General features: G+C 41.3%; 1 pseudogene; it reads right to left on the bottom strand.

Moving 5' to 3' along the window:
• Positions 1-962: 962 nt before the first annotated feature.
• Positions 963-3,597, bottom strand: LOC112649467 (signal transducer and activator of transcription 2-like; annotated as a pseudogene).
• Between the last annotated feature and the right edge of the window lie 9,182 nt (positions 3,598-12,779).

Raw genomic sequence — 12,779 nt, 5'->3', positions numbered from 1 at the left:
CAAGTCATACTAGAAACATATTTTAGAACAAAGGCAGTTGTCCTGGGGTTCCCTGGGAATGACTAATGTGTGAGATTGTCTGGAGCCCCATGAAAAACATTCAAGGTTCTAAGTTCCAGGAACCTGGTTTTTGCCCAGGTCCACACCCAAGGAACAGAAACTCTCCTTTCAGATAAACAATATATTGCACAAAAGAATGAATGATATCTTAACAGAGAAATATCTAAGATGCAGAGCAAGATCTTGCTCTGTAAAAATATCAAATTCTACCTATACTATAAAAAGCGATTCCTAAATGCCCAGCAACCCCACCATCCTTGACCTCCAAGAGTAACAGTTGGTCTCCTAAGCAGTGAGGAAGTGGAGACTAGACAGAGAGAATTATTGTGCAAAGCTTCACAGGCATATTAGATTGGCAGGATCATTTTAGGAGAAGGAATGGGTGTGGCCAGCTTGGGAGGCAGGGGAGGAGACTGTTAAGCAGAAGAGGTTTATCTCCTATTCCCTTCTTTTGAGGGGAGCTTCACATGATGGGCTGAAGCAGAAAGCTCTCAATCTCTGCAGAACAAAGGAATTTAGGACTTGAATCAGGAGTGAGGGGAAGAAGGAAGGAAAAGATTATCCTAGACATGAGGGAACCAGAAGAGAGAAATGGAATCCCATCACATGTCTCTGCTCCCTACCAATGGCCAATGCTGTGGGCACCACCACATTAGCTTTACCAACCATTCGAACGTTGACATTCCTCCCACACTGGAAAGAAGCCACTCCAAGTGCCTGAGCCCTCTAAGTACCTCCTAACTGTCCTGGCCTACCCTCAGAACTCCTGTACCTCCCAAAACAGCAGCTGGCCTAAAATCCTAGTTAGAGCCATCACTAACATCTATTCTGATTCATTGGCGCCTCTTTCATACCTGTAGTATGGTTTTACTTCCCACTCCAAAACCCAGAGTTAACTTAACCAGCTTTGAATGGGTTTTCCATTCTTAGAGAGCAACATCATGATGTAGGGGGTAGCAGGGACAAAAAATACAGGAAGAACAGGAAATGTAGTTCCTAGTAGTCAGAAGGAATCAAAGGTCCATCCGTGTAGAAATGGCTGGAGTGGAAGATGTAAGCCTCATCCATGGTGTTCTGGCCAACCAATAGTGGGTCACCATTTGGCATGATTTCCTCAATCTTCATACTGTTTCTGAAAATTTCCATTTCCTCAGTGTTCAAGTGTCTCAGATCATGGGGCAGATCTGGCTCTGGAACTGCCTGTGATGCAGGGTCTGGGAGAGGCTCCAGCCTCAGCTCTGGTCCCAAGTCTGGCTCTGACACTCCCTGGGGTACCACGTCTAGCGTAGGCTCCAGCATGGGCTCCAGTGGTGGCCCCAGATCCAGCCCAGCCGCGAGCAGTGGCTCTAACTCCAGGCATGGCTCTTACTGTGGCAATGGGGCTAGTCCCATCTCCAGCTCAAAGGACTCTTCTTCTGGCTCTGGCTTAAGCTCCAGCGGTTGTTGCAGCTCATCTACCTGTCTGTTAGAGACCAAAATGAGCCTATGTTTCAGGTATTTCCTCCGTTCTTCGAGATTAACTTTCTCCTGGTAGTAGCACCCAAAAGCCTCATCCCGGGGGATTACGGGGTAGAGGAAGCACAGTGGGTTCTCAGGTATGTTCTCTTCGGTAAGCAGCTGGTAGTGGCGAATGATTTTGGTCAGTGGGAGAGACTGTATGTAGCACTTCCTTGGTGAAGGGTTGCAGAGAGTTGATGAGCACCTTATCATCATCCTGGTGTTCCACCCAGGAGCAGGTGATGCCCCCTTCTGATGTTTCACTGAAGCGCAGGAGAAAGGTGCCGGAGATGGTCTTCTTCAGCAGCCTACGTTCCTTGCTCCAGCTCACAAAGCCCATGATGCATCCATCATTCCAGAGATCCTTCAAGTGGTCATGTACCAGCTCCAGAATTTTGTCTAACCACGTCCAGAATGGTAGCTTGCTGGGAGGGCTCTCTCGCTTAGTGAAGTTGGCCCAGGATAACAATGCGCCCTCAGTCCTAGGGTTCTGACCAAAGAGCTTGTTCCTCAGCATGTTCAGCTGGTCTGGGTCAAGGCCTCGGCCAACATAGGAGAACTGCCAACTGAGAGCAGGGCCCAGCAAGCTCCAGGGTGCCATGGGAGGGCTGGAGAAGAACTGCTGATTCTGGGAATTTGAGCTAAGCAGATTGAACCAAAGAACCGAGGCCCAGGCAATGAAAACTTGGTTCATATTGGAAATAATCACCACAGGGAGGGTGTCCGTTTTCAGCTCCTCCTTCAGACCCTGGTAGGTGTATTTGACTGTAATGCTGATAATGTGCAGTTCCTCTGTCACACCCAGCATGCCCTTATTGCAGCCCTTTCCTGGGCCACCTGAATGTTGTTCCACCAGAGTCAGGTAACCGAAGTCCCAAATTAAGCCCTGACTCTGCCCCTTCTCAGGGGTCAGGGTTTTCTGGTTTGAGGTTAGAATGTTGAACTTCTGGAAGCCTTGTGATTGGGGATTCTTGTCAATGGAGACTTCTGCAGTCAGTGACTCATTGCCTTCCTGGAGTCTCACCAGGAGCCTGTCTTGAGGATGAGGGGTCGGTGGGGAGTTTGGGACATGCAGGGCTGGGTTTCTACCACGAAGGCTCTGTGGAGCAGGCGCTGTAGCAACTCCATGACCTGGGCCTTCCGCAGGTCAACCCCTGCGGTCAGAGGGTCATCCTGATAGCTAACCAGGTGATTTAATCCCTTCAGCTCCTCCAACAGCTGGTGCAGGTGGAACAAGAGCTTGGCTCCAGCTGTGAACCACTTCCCCAGCTGTTCCAATCCTCCTTCCTGAGGGGCTCCAATGCAGGCTTTCTGCTGCTGGGCTTTCCGTTCCTCCAACTTAGGCAGCAGTAGCTCAATAGGGGTAGTTAATCGGCCTAGCAATGCTTTGGTGGCATCCAGTACCTCCTTTCTCCTTCTGTCCAGTTCATTGAGAGTTTCCTGCTGAAGCTGGTGCTGTCTCATCTGATGGGAGTCTAAGGAGAATTTCTTCGCTTGGGCCTAGATCTTATATCAGAAGCAGAAGACATCCTGCTGGTTTTTCAGTTGGGAGATGGATTTCACTAGCCTCTCCATCATAGCCTTTAATTCCAGGATCCAGGACTCAATCTCATCCTACAGGTGTTTTGAGGGCTGGATCTCCTTCCTCCAACTGAGCCCTCTGAGCCTGGGTCAGAATTCTTTTTTCTTCCAGAAGGAGATTGAAGATCATCTCAGCTAACTGGGTAGGGCCCTGGGGAAGGGCCTGAATGTCCCGATAGAATTTTTGCAAGTTGTGCTGTAATAAAAAGCACTTAGAGTCCTGGCTGCAGCGGCCACACTCATACTTCAGTTGGTCCATGAAGTAGAAGAACAGCATGTTCGCCTTGGAATCATCATTGACCAGGGCAGCCTCCTGCCAGTTCTGATCTTCAATCCAGACAGCCAAGTGTTGTCGAATGTCCACTGCAGGCTATCTGAGTAGAGCTGATGCAGCTGATCCTGAAATGTGTTGTCAAGATTCTGTAGCATCTCCCACTGTGCCATTTGGGGTCTGAGTCTGAAGGATGCATGTTCCCAACTGGAAATATTGCTGGACTAAATCATCCAGAGTCTCATGATTGCTTATCACTACTAAGAGGCTCAGGCTCCCTTCCGTCCAGCCAACAGTGAACAATTTTAAAAGGACCTAAAACACATATATAACTGATTGGTTAAATTAAAAGATGTACACATTCATCTGACTAGATTAAAGGAAATTGGGTGGAACTATATGTATTGTCATGGAAAGATATCTAATATATACTGTTAAGAAAAAAGGGGATCCCTGGGTGGCGCAGCGGTTTGGCGCCTGCCTTTGGCCCAGGGCGCGATCCTGGAGACCCGGGACCGAATCCCACGTCGGGCTCCCAGTGCATGGAGCCTGCTTCTCCCTCTGCCTATGTCTCTGACTCTGTGTGTGTGTGTGTGTGTGTGTGACTATCATAAATAAATAAAAATTTTTTTAAAAAGTGAGTTGCTACACCATATACCCTATATGATCCTTTTCTGCACACGTGCTCACACACAGAGAATGAGACAGAATGAGAGGTTGATATTTTGCAAAGAAAATAACAGGAAGAGCTACCTTGAAAAGGGAGGGGAGAGATATACAGGAAAATCTCCCTTCTTAATTTAAATAATTTTGTATCATTTGAATTTTTGCAGCAAGCATATATAGTTTGTAATCAGAAAAAAATCTTAGTTAAAATTTTTAACTAAGGAGGAAATCTTATTGAATAGTGATTCATAAAATGATGTAAAATATATTTATTGACTTGAAATATGTTCACGGTTCATTTCTAAGTAAAAGGAGCAACCTGCACACATTTGTAGGTGTGTGATAGAATTAGAAAGATATGTGTAGAATATGTTTTAGTATGGTCTCATTTTTGCAATAGAAATATGTGTGCTTCCCTAAAGAAGATTCTTCTGAAGGAATGTTCTCTAAGCTATAAATAGAGAATATTTCCACAGATTTGACAGGTGAAGGAGACGCAAAGACAATTTTATTACCTGTGTTATACAGTTCTATTTCATTTGATTTTTTAAAAGATTTTATTATTTATTCATGAGAGACACACACACACACACAGAGAGAGAGAGAGAGAGAGAGAGAGAGAGGCAGAGACAGAGGCAGAGGGAGAAGCAGGCTCCATGCAGGGAGCCCGATGTAGGACTTATTCCTGGGACCGCAGGATCACACCCTGAGCTGAAGGCAGATGCTCAACCGCTGAGCCACCCAGGTGTCACTCATTTGATTTTTACAAGGATGTATTACCTTTGAAATCAGAAAAATAGGGATTAAAATTAGAAGCATGAAAAAATTTTGTTTTACAAAATAAGGTACAAATATATTTGCTCACATTGAAAGATATTTACAACTTATGGCTAAATTTAAAATGTAAATGTAATTTAAAATTAAAATTGTATGTACCTATATATTTGTGCTTAGAAAATTTTAAAGTATGAACAAACCTACAGAAACACAACTGAACATCTAAATTATAGGTTTCTAAGTAAATTGTATTTTCTCCTTTATCTTTTCTGAATCCTATAGATTTTTCTCAATGAGGAAGTATAACATCTATAATCAGAAAGAAGCTGCAAACCTGATCCTATTTTATCTTTAGTAAATCCTACGTTTTTCTCAATGAGCAAGTAGAGCTTTTACAATACAAAAGCTGTCAACAAGATCCTATTTTTTCTTTAAGCCTTGAATGTGCACACACACACACACACACACACACACACATTCTCTTTAGTTGAGAATGGAAGATTCCTTAAGACTGAGATGGCTCCCTGCCTGCTCTGAACAGAGGATGGTAGTTGTTCCTACTCTGCTTTGTGTATATTGTGGGAGGAGTAAGCTGATGAGGAAGAGAGGAGGAGAAGGAAGGGAGAGGAGGGTGGGCAGAGGGAGTGGGGAGAGGGAAGAGGAGGATGGGGAGGAGAAATGGATACCATAGACTAGAGGCCTGGCTGACTTGCCTAGAGAAAATCTCAGCAGATGCTGCCTGTCCCTGATGTATTTCTTAGGCTATGCAAACTTCTGGAAAGCTCTGTCTGGAGGTTAAAGTAGCAGTCTCTCTTTGCTTTACTTCTACCTTCCTACCTTCCCTCTCAGCATTCCCATTCTGTGATATTCAAGCTGCCATTCTGACTTTAAACTCCAAGCAGCATTCATTTGTATTTTCTTTTCTTTTATTTGTATTTTCTAAATATTCTCCAATTCACATGTATCATTAGTACAGGGTGATTTTCTATTTCCTTTAGGGGATGCACATGAGCTAGATGTCAGTGTTGTGATTGAACCTCAGAATATTAAGATACTATAGGGCCACAAAGCACAATCATGACCTGATAGACAAAACATTGGAATGAGAGTCAGATGATAAAACCAGGTACTTGAGTCCTTGGGAATGTCACTACTATCTTATTGTTAAAGTTATCTTATGTTGAAATTTTCCATATAATTCATTTTACTTTTCTCTCTTTATGCAGCATCTTTTTATTGTTAAAAGGCATAATTCAGTGTTTAAAAGAATAAAATGAATTGTACTCATTATAGAAAATCAATTGAATCAATACAGCTGGGGACTAAAGGATTCCCAAGACCCAGGCAATGGCCTGCTTCTCCAGCATTACTTGTTAGCCATGTTAATGACTGGGTAACCATGACAACCATCAGGACTCAGACACCAAACCCAGGCTCTTCACCACTAGATTATGCTGCATCTTAATGAACATGTCTAGGAGGGCCCCACCAGCAGACTCTGGCAGACAGAATTGCACAAACAGCCTGAAAGAGAGAGGAAAAAAGGAAATTGCCTTCCTCAAAAGAGGAGGAACACCAAGAGCCCTCAAAGGCCCCAAGAATACAAGGAGTATAAAAGTATCACACACTCCCAACCCAGCCCACCCCACCTCCAGACACACAGACACACATAGATAGGAAACCAAAGTAGCAAGGAAAGAAATGACATTGATGTGGGATGTCACAAAAGTTCTCTTTTTCCACACCATGTGATATACATTTGGCCTCTGCTGTCTGAGCCTCTGGTTTTCTCCTGCTTCCCATTTCCCTTCTCCATTTCCATAATCTGGCTTCTTCTAGCCAGCTGGTTCACCCTCAGGGTCTGTAGGCTGATGATACCCACATCTTTTATCTTGCACACGAAGTCCAGATCCATGTGATCAACTGGTCAGTGAAGAGCTCCATTTGGACAACTCACTGGCTCCTAAAATTCAGCTTTTCCCAACTTGAGCTCCTCCTCCTCCTCCTCCAACTGTTCCTCTTCTTCCCCTTTCTCCTCCTCTCCTCTTCCAAGGGGTCTCACTCTCAGTGAAGGGCACTAACAACCCACTCCACTGCCCAAGCCAGACTTCCTTCTCCACTGCACCCCCACATCCCATCCATTTACCTCTGAAATGTCTCTCATCAGTCCACATTTCCTGGTTATCACTTCTGCCAACCTAGCCCAATCATCTCTCTCCTGGATGATGGCAACAGGCTCCTAAACTGGTCTACCCACGCTAGAGGGTGGGGCTGAGAGTGGTTCCAACACACTCTGCAGCCAAAGTGATCTCCCTCAAATTTGAGTTCCTTCACATCTGACTTAAAGTATCTCAATGCCTAGCTTGCCACTACACTGGGAATAAGGCCAAACAACTTTATGGGCAGGCAAGGCCTTCCACAGCGCCCTTCCTGCCTACTCCTTCACTGTTTTGGACATACTGAGCTTATTAATGATCTCTGAATGTATCATTCTCTGTGTCACCTCCTAGCTTTGGTACATGTTGTCCCTTCTCCTGGAATGCACTCTTTCTTCCCTTTTATCTGGCTGGTCCCCAGGGCTGGTCCCTCAACCTTGACTAGCATGTTGGATGTGTGCATATTCTGCTGACATACTTGAGCAAGCAAGTCCCTCCTGTCCTATAGTCTATTTTGTCACATCCATTGTGGCTGGCTTTTACTTGTTTAACTTTCAGAAGGAAGCCTTATTTCCAAACTCTTTGATGTGTGTATATGTGTGCGTGTGTCTATATTTCTCTTCTTGAAGAAAATTTGGTTATAGGATGACTTAATCATTTATTGCCAGAGACTGAGTTTAGTCCTTTGTCTATAGTCATGTATTCCATTAATCATCTAGTGTATTTTCTTATTACTGGTCTTTATTCATGTGCAAGAATATTTGTGATCTTATGTTTCTTGTAAGAAGGGCTCTATAGTCAGACTGCATAGGTACAAACCTTGATTTTATTGTTATGTGTATGACTTTGAAGAAGTCACTTAATCTTTCTCTTTTTAAAAAAAAAAGATGCTATTTACTTATTTATTTATTAGAGAGAGAGAGAGAGAGAGAGAGAGAGAACACATATGAAAGTGAGGAGTGGGGGAGGACAGAAAGAGAGGGAGAGGGAAAGGATCTTGAGTTAGAAGCCCTAAGGGGCTGGATCCCAGGACCCTGAGATCATCACCTGAGCTGCAAGAGTCTGGTGGCCTGATCAAATGAGCTACCCAGGTGCCCCTGTCTCTTAACTTCTTTATGCATTTTTCTTATGTGAAAAATATAATTTTCATACAGTATTTGTGAAATATATATGATACAGATTGTAGAATGTTTAGAGAAGTGCCTGGCACATAGTAAATACTCAGTGAATTTTAGTCAAAGGTGTCATCCTGAATGCAGTTTTCCTTTGCATATGCCTTTTTCTCTAAAGAACAGAGAAGCTACTGTCTCTGTGTTTGGAGTCTGTAGCCATTGAGTCTCTTCCAGTCATCGTTTTTCAAACATACTTTACTCTCTCAGCTTTCTGCTCAATTGTAAGTTGAGAGTTAAATATATCCAAAGATTATTCCAGCTTCAAAGACCACAAAGGAATTAAAGAGAACTGGTAAGTACTTAATTGAGAAAACATTAATTTGGCAATTGTTCCTGTGATTTTGGACATTATGAATCAAATGTCTGGCTAGAGTGAGAGAAATAGAAATTTAGTCTTCAAATAAAATTAGGTGTGTGATATAATTTTGGTTTATCTTGTTGAAGTATAAATTAATAATCACTATAAGGTCCAAATAATAAGGTCTAAGTATGCAAGCAAAAACTCTCCCACCCACTATCTCCTAATTAGCTGACATTTTAAGGTAGGATGGTTTTGAATGACCAGCCAACTGCAAAATAGATTTCCTTTGTTTCTTTCATTCTCTGCTCATTGAGTTAGAATAAATCACATCATTAAGAAGCTTCTCTGGGCAGGCAGTCTACAGAAGGGGGTGAATGAAGGTGAGCCACATGAAAAGGTATTAGAATCATGGGCATTTAAACTACCCCCTTATCTTGTAACTCAGTGTATCAAGGTGTTAGGATTCTCCAGAAACCAGGAGCCCTCACTGCAGAATGCACATTAGTTCACCAATCATACTGCCTTTTTTAGGTTTATGGATGGCCCAGGGCCATATATATCAAGAACAATCTCTTGATATTAAAAGAGGGAAAGAAAAAGAGTAGAAGGAAAAGAGATAGAGAATAGTTATTAAGTTCATGGTATATACTTTATCCTAAATCTTGGACCTATGCCTGTCAATATCTAGCAAAATGTCCTGATTACTTTTAAAAATTATGAATGAAAATATTTTAAATTTAACACCATTATTTATGTACTTTTAATTCACAAGCACCTTCCCAAAAGCATTAGAAAAACTTTTTTTTCAAATTTTTGTTTAAATTCTAGTTAGTTAACATATAACATAATATTGGTTTCAGGAGTAGAATTTATTGATTCATCACTTACATGTAATACCCAGTGCTCAACACTGTGCCCTCCTTAATACCCATTACCTATTTAGCCCATCCCCCACCCATCTCCCCTCTGGCAACCCTGTTTGTTCACTATAGTTAAGACTCTCTTATGGTTTCCTTGCCTCTCTCTCTTTTTTTCCCCCTTCACCTATGTTCATCTGTTTTGTTTCTTAAATTCCACACGATTGAAGTTATATGGTATTTGCCTTACTCTGATTGACTTATTTTGCTTTGCATAATACAGTCTAGCTCCATTCATGTCATTGCAAATGACAAGATTTCATTCTTTTTGCTGGCTTAGTAATATTCCTGTGTGTGTGTGAGTGTGTGTGTGTAAAACACATCTTTGGGCAGCCCAGGTGGCTCAGCGGTTTAGCGCTGCCTTTGGCCCAGGGCCTGATCCCGGAGTCCCGGAATCGAGTCCCACGTCAGGCACCCTGCATGGAGCCTGCTTCTCCCTCTGACTGTGTCTCTGCCTCTCTCTCTCTCTCTCATGAATAAATAAATAAAATCTTAAAAAAAACCCACATCTTCTTTAATCTGAATGGGAATATTTTATTTTATTTATTTTAAAGATTTTCTTTATTCATGAAAGGCAGAGAGAGAAGTCATTTTATAAAATCTCCTTATAATTTTATAAAATCTCCTTAAAAATATAAATATTCATAAACTTTGAGAAGAGTCTTGGTTCATAGTCCCAGATAGCAGTCCAGCTGTGTACTCAACACTGTTCTCTCCGTCAAGCACGAGGTTTGCTTCTCCATCTGAGGCTCCCCACCACTTTGCCATCTTCCTTTAAGAAAAATCTTACTGATATACTCCTGGACTTAATTTTGTTTTTCTTTTTACCTACAGCTTTGAACTTAAGTTTTAGATTTATTCTGGTTCCCATTTGTTTAGAAACCAGCCTCAATGACTCAACTCAGTGACAAGGCAATAGGATATCAAGGCAATTTAGCAAGCATAACTAAGTATAAATAGGAAGAAATGAATTCTACATCACTCTTTTACAATCTAGAGACCTTTTTATGTAGTCAAAAACATTCTGCATGAATGACCTCAGTTTCTCTTTAACTGAAAACTTCCTGGGCTTCTGTTTGGGAAGAGTGGAGAGCAGATAGTACCCCTCAGCCATTAATAACTTTATCAGTTTGTGTGTATAAGTGCGTGTTTGAACGGGAGAATATAGGAAGAGGAGTTACAAGAGTGGTAATGGTGAGATTAATGAACATTTGAAGACCACTAACCAGAATCAGGAGCTAAGAGTATTGAGGTCACTGTTCAGGGCTGATCCTTTCACTGCTTTTGGCTTTCCATGGAGACTCTATTTTTAGAGACTGCTCTCAGTGAGTTACTTAGAAGGTATACATATAAAAAGTCCCAACTCCAGCCATGTCCATAACGGTTCATTCATCCACAGGCACCAAGGAAAGCTCCTCTTCCATAAGAGACCTATAGCAGATCCTACTGAGGCCTTAGCTACTTCAGGGTTGAGTTCCAATTTGAGGGCATGGAGAGTGAAATCAGAGCTTCCAGAAGGAAGGAAATAAATTTTATTGAGCTTCAACTGCGTGCCAGTTCACCACATCAGGACATATTATTGCCCCAAGAAAATTACTGAGTTTCACATTTTCAGGCAACAGAATGTTAGTGGGCTCCTCAGGAAGTGTAGTAATAGAGCAAAATCTCCTTGCTCTTGATTTCTAGCTAATTTTTACTTAGTCACAGGAAAGCTATTCAGTTTTATACATTAATCTTGTAACTGGCCATTCACTAAAGTGGCTTATAGCTTCTAATGCCTTTCCATTTATTTTTTTGAATTTTCCAAGTATTTTTTTAATTTTTATTTATTTATGATAGTCACAGAGAGAGAGAGAGAGAGAGGCGCAGAGACAGAGGCAGAGGGAGAAGCAGGCTCCATGCACCGGGAGCCCGACGTGGGATTCGATCCCGTGTCTCCAGGATCGTGCCCTGGGCCAAAGGCAGGCGCCAAACCGCTGCGCCACCCAGGGATCCCTAATTTTCCAAGTATTAAATCACATAATCTACAAATAAAGATAAAAATTTGCTTCCTCCTTTCCAATATTTATACCTTCTTTTTCTTTCTCATATCTAATTGCACTGGGTTGCAACTTCTAGAACCATGTTAAAATATAATGATGATAGCTCTGTTATTTTGTTCTTCATTTTGCTGAAAATGCTTCTGCAGTGTTTCCTCATTAATGAGTCTGGCTTTGACTTAAGATATATTTATCAATTTTATAAAATCTCCTTAAAAGTCATGATTATGGGATAAATATTAGCAAATTCTTTTTATGTATCTATAAAGATGATGGTATGATTTTCCTTCTTTAAAAACTGTTTTGATTAATTATAGCAGTAGATTTCTTAATATTCCCACATTTTTACATTACTGAAATGAAACCCAACAAAGAGTATTACTTCTAATGTAATGTTGGCTACTATTTGCTATATTTTATTTGATACTTCTGCATTGCTATTCCTAAGGAGGCCAAGTGTTCAGTTTTGGAATATTTATTGGGAAAACATGTTTATAACTTCCATAATTATAACTAGCTTTATAAAAGGGAATCTGGAAGCTTTATTATTTCTTTATGGTCTAGGATAGTTGAAATAACATGGAAATTATCTGTTTATTAAAGAACTATTTAAAATTTTAATCTGAGAAGTGGCAAGATAAAAATCTATACTGGCAGTAATGTGCAGAGGAGAGAGACCAGAAAAGAGTCTGGGAGTTATTGTAATGGTACAAGCAAAAGATGAATAAGGCCTGTTAAAAAGAGAAAGTGAAAAAAAATAAAAAGAGAAAGTGGTGATAATCCTGGGATTGCAGTAGTGGTGATGGAAGCAAAAGACACTGCAATAAAAGGAAGGAGAGAATTTGGTAACCAATAGGATTGCCAAATAAAAGACAGGGTAGCAAACATTAATTGAGTGACCAAGTAGGAAGATTGTATGATCCAATGCACCTTTTGATAGGTAAATGCCCTTTTTCTTGGGCAGCTCCAGTGATTGTATAACTGGAAAAATTACCATTTTGAATAATGAGGATAGAGCAGTGGTGGAAAGAACAGCCTTTAGTGTTCATGCATGATTTGTTTTATGAGGTTAGAAATTTATGTCTGTTTTTTTTTAGAACGGGGACAATGGTAAAACCTTTTATGACACCACTGAGTTTATTTAAGAAAAAGATGCAACTTCCTTTCTTCCTTTCCTGCAGAACTGAAATAATAACAGAATGGTAAGAAAGTAGAATATATGAACACGATTCATAGAAGTTGAAGTAATTTTTTGGAGTGATTTAGGTTACACAAAAGAAGGATTTCTTTGTAGAAGGGGATACTTGATGTGAAAATGTTTAAGTCATTTGTCCTCCCAACT

Source organism: Canis lupus, chromosome X (assembly GCF_003254725.2).
Source record: "Canis lupus dingo isolate Sandy chromosome X, ASM325472v2, whole genome shotgun sequence".
Taxonomy (NCBI): Eukaryota; Metazoa; Chordata; class Mammalia; order Carnivora; family Canidae; genus Canis; species Canis lupus.
This window is presented reverse-complemented; position numbering and strand designations above follow the sequence as displayed.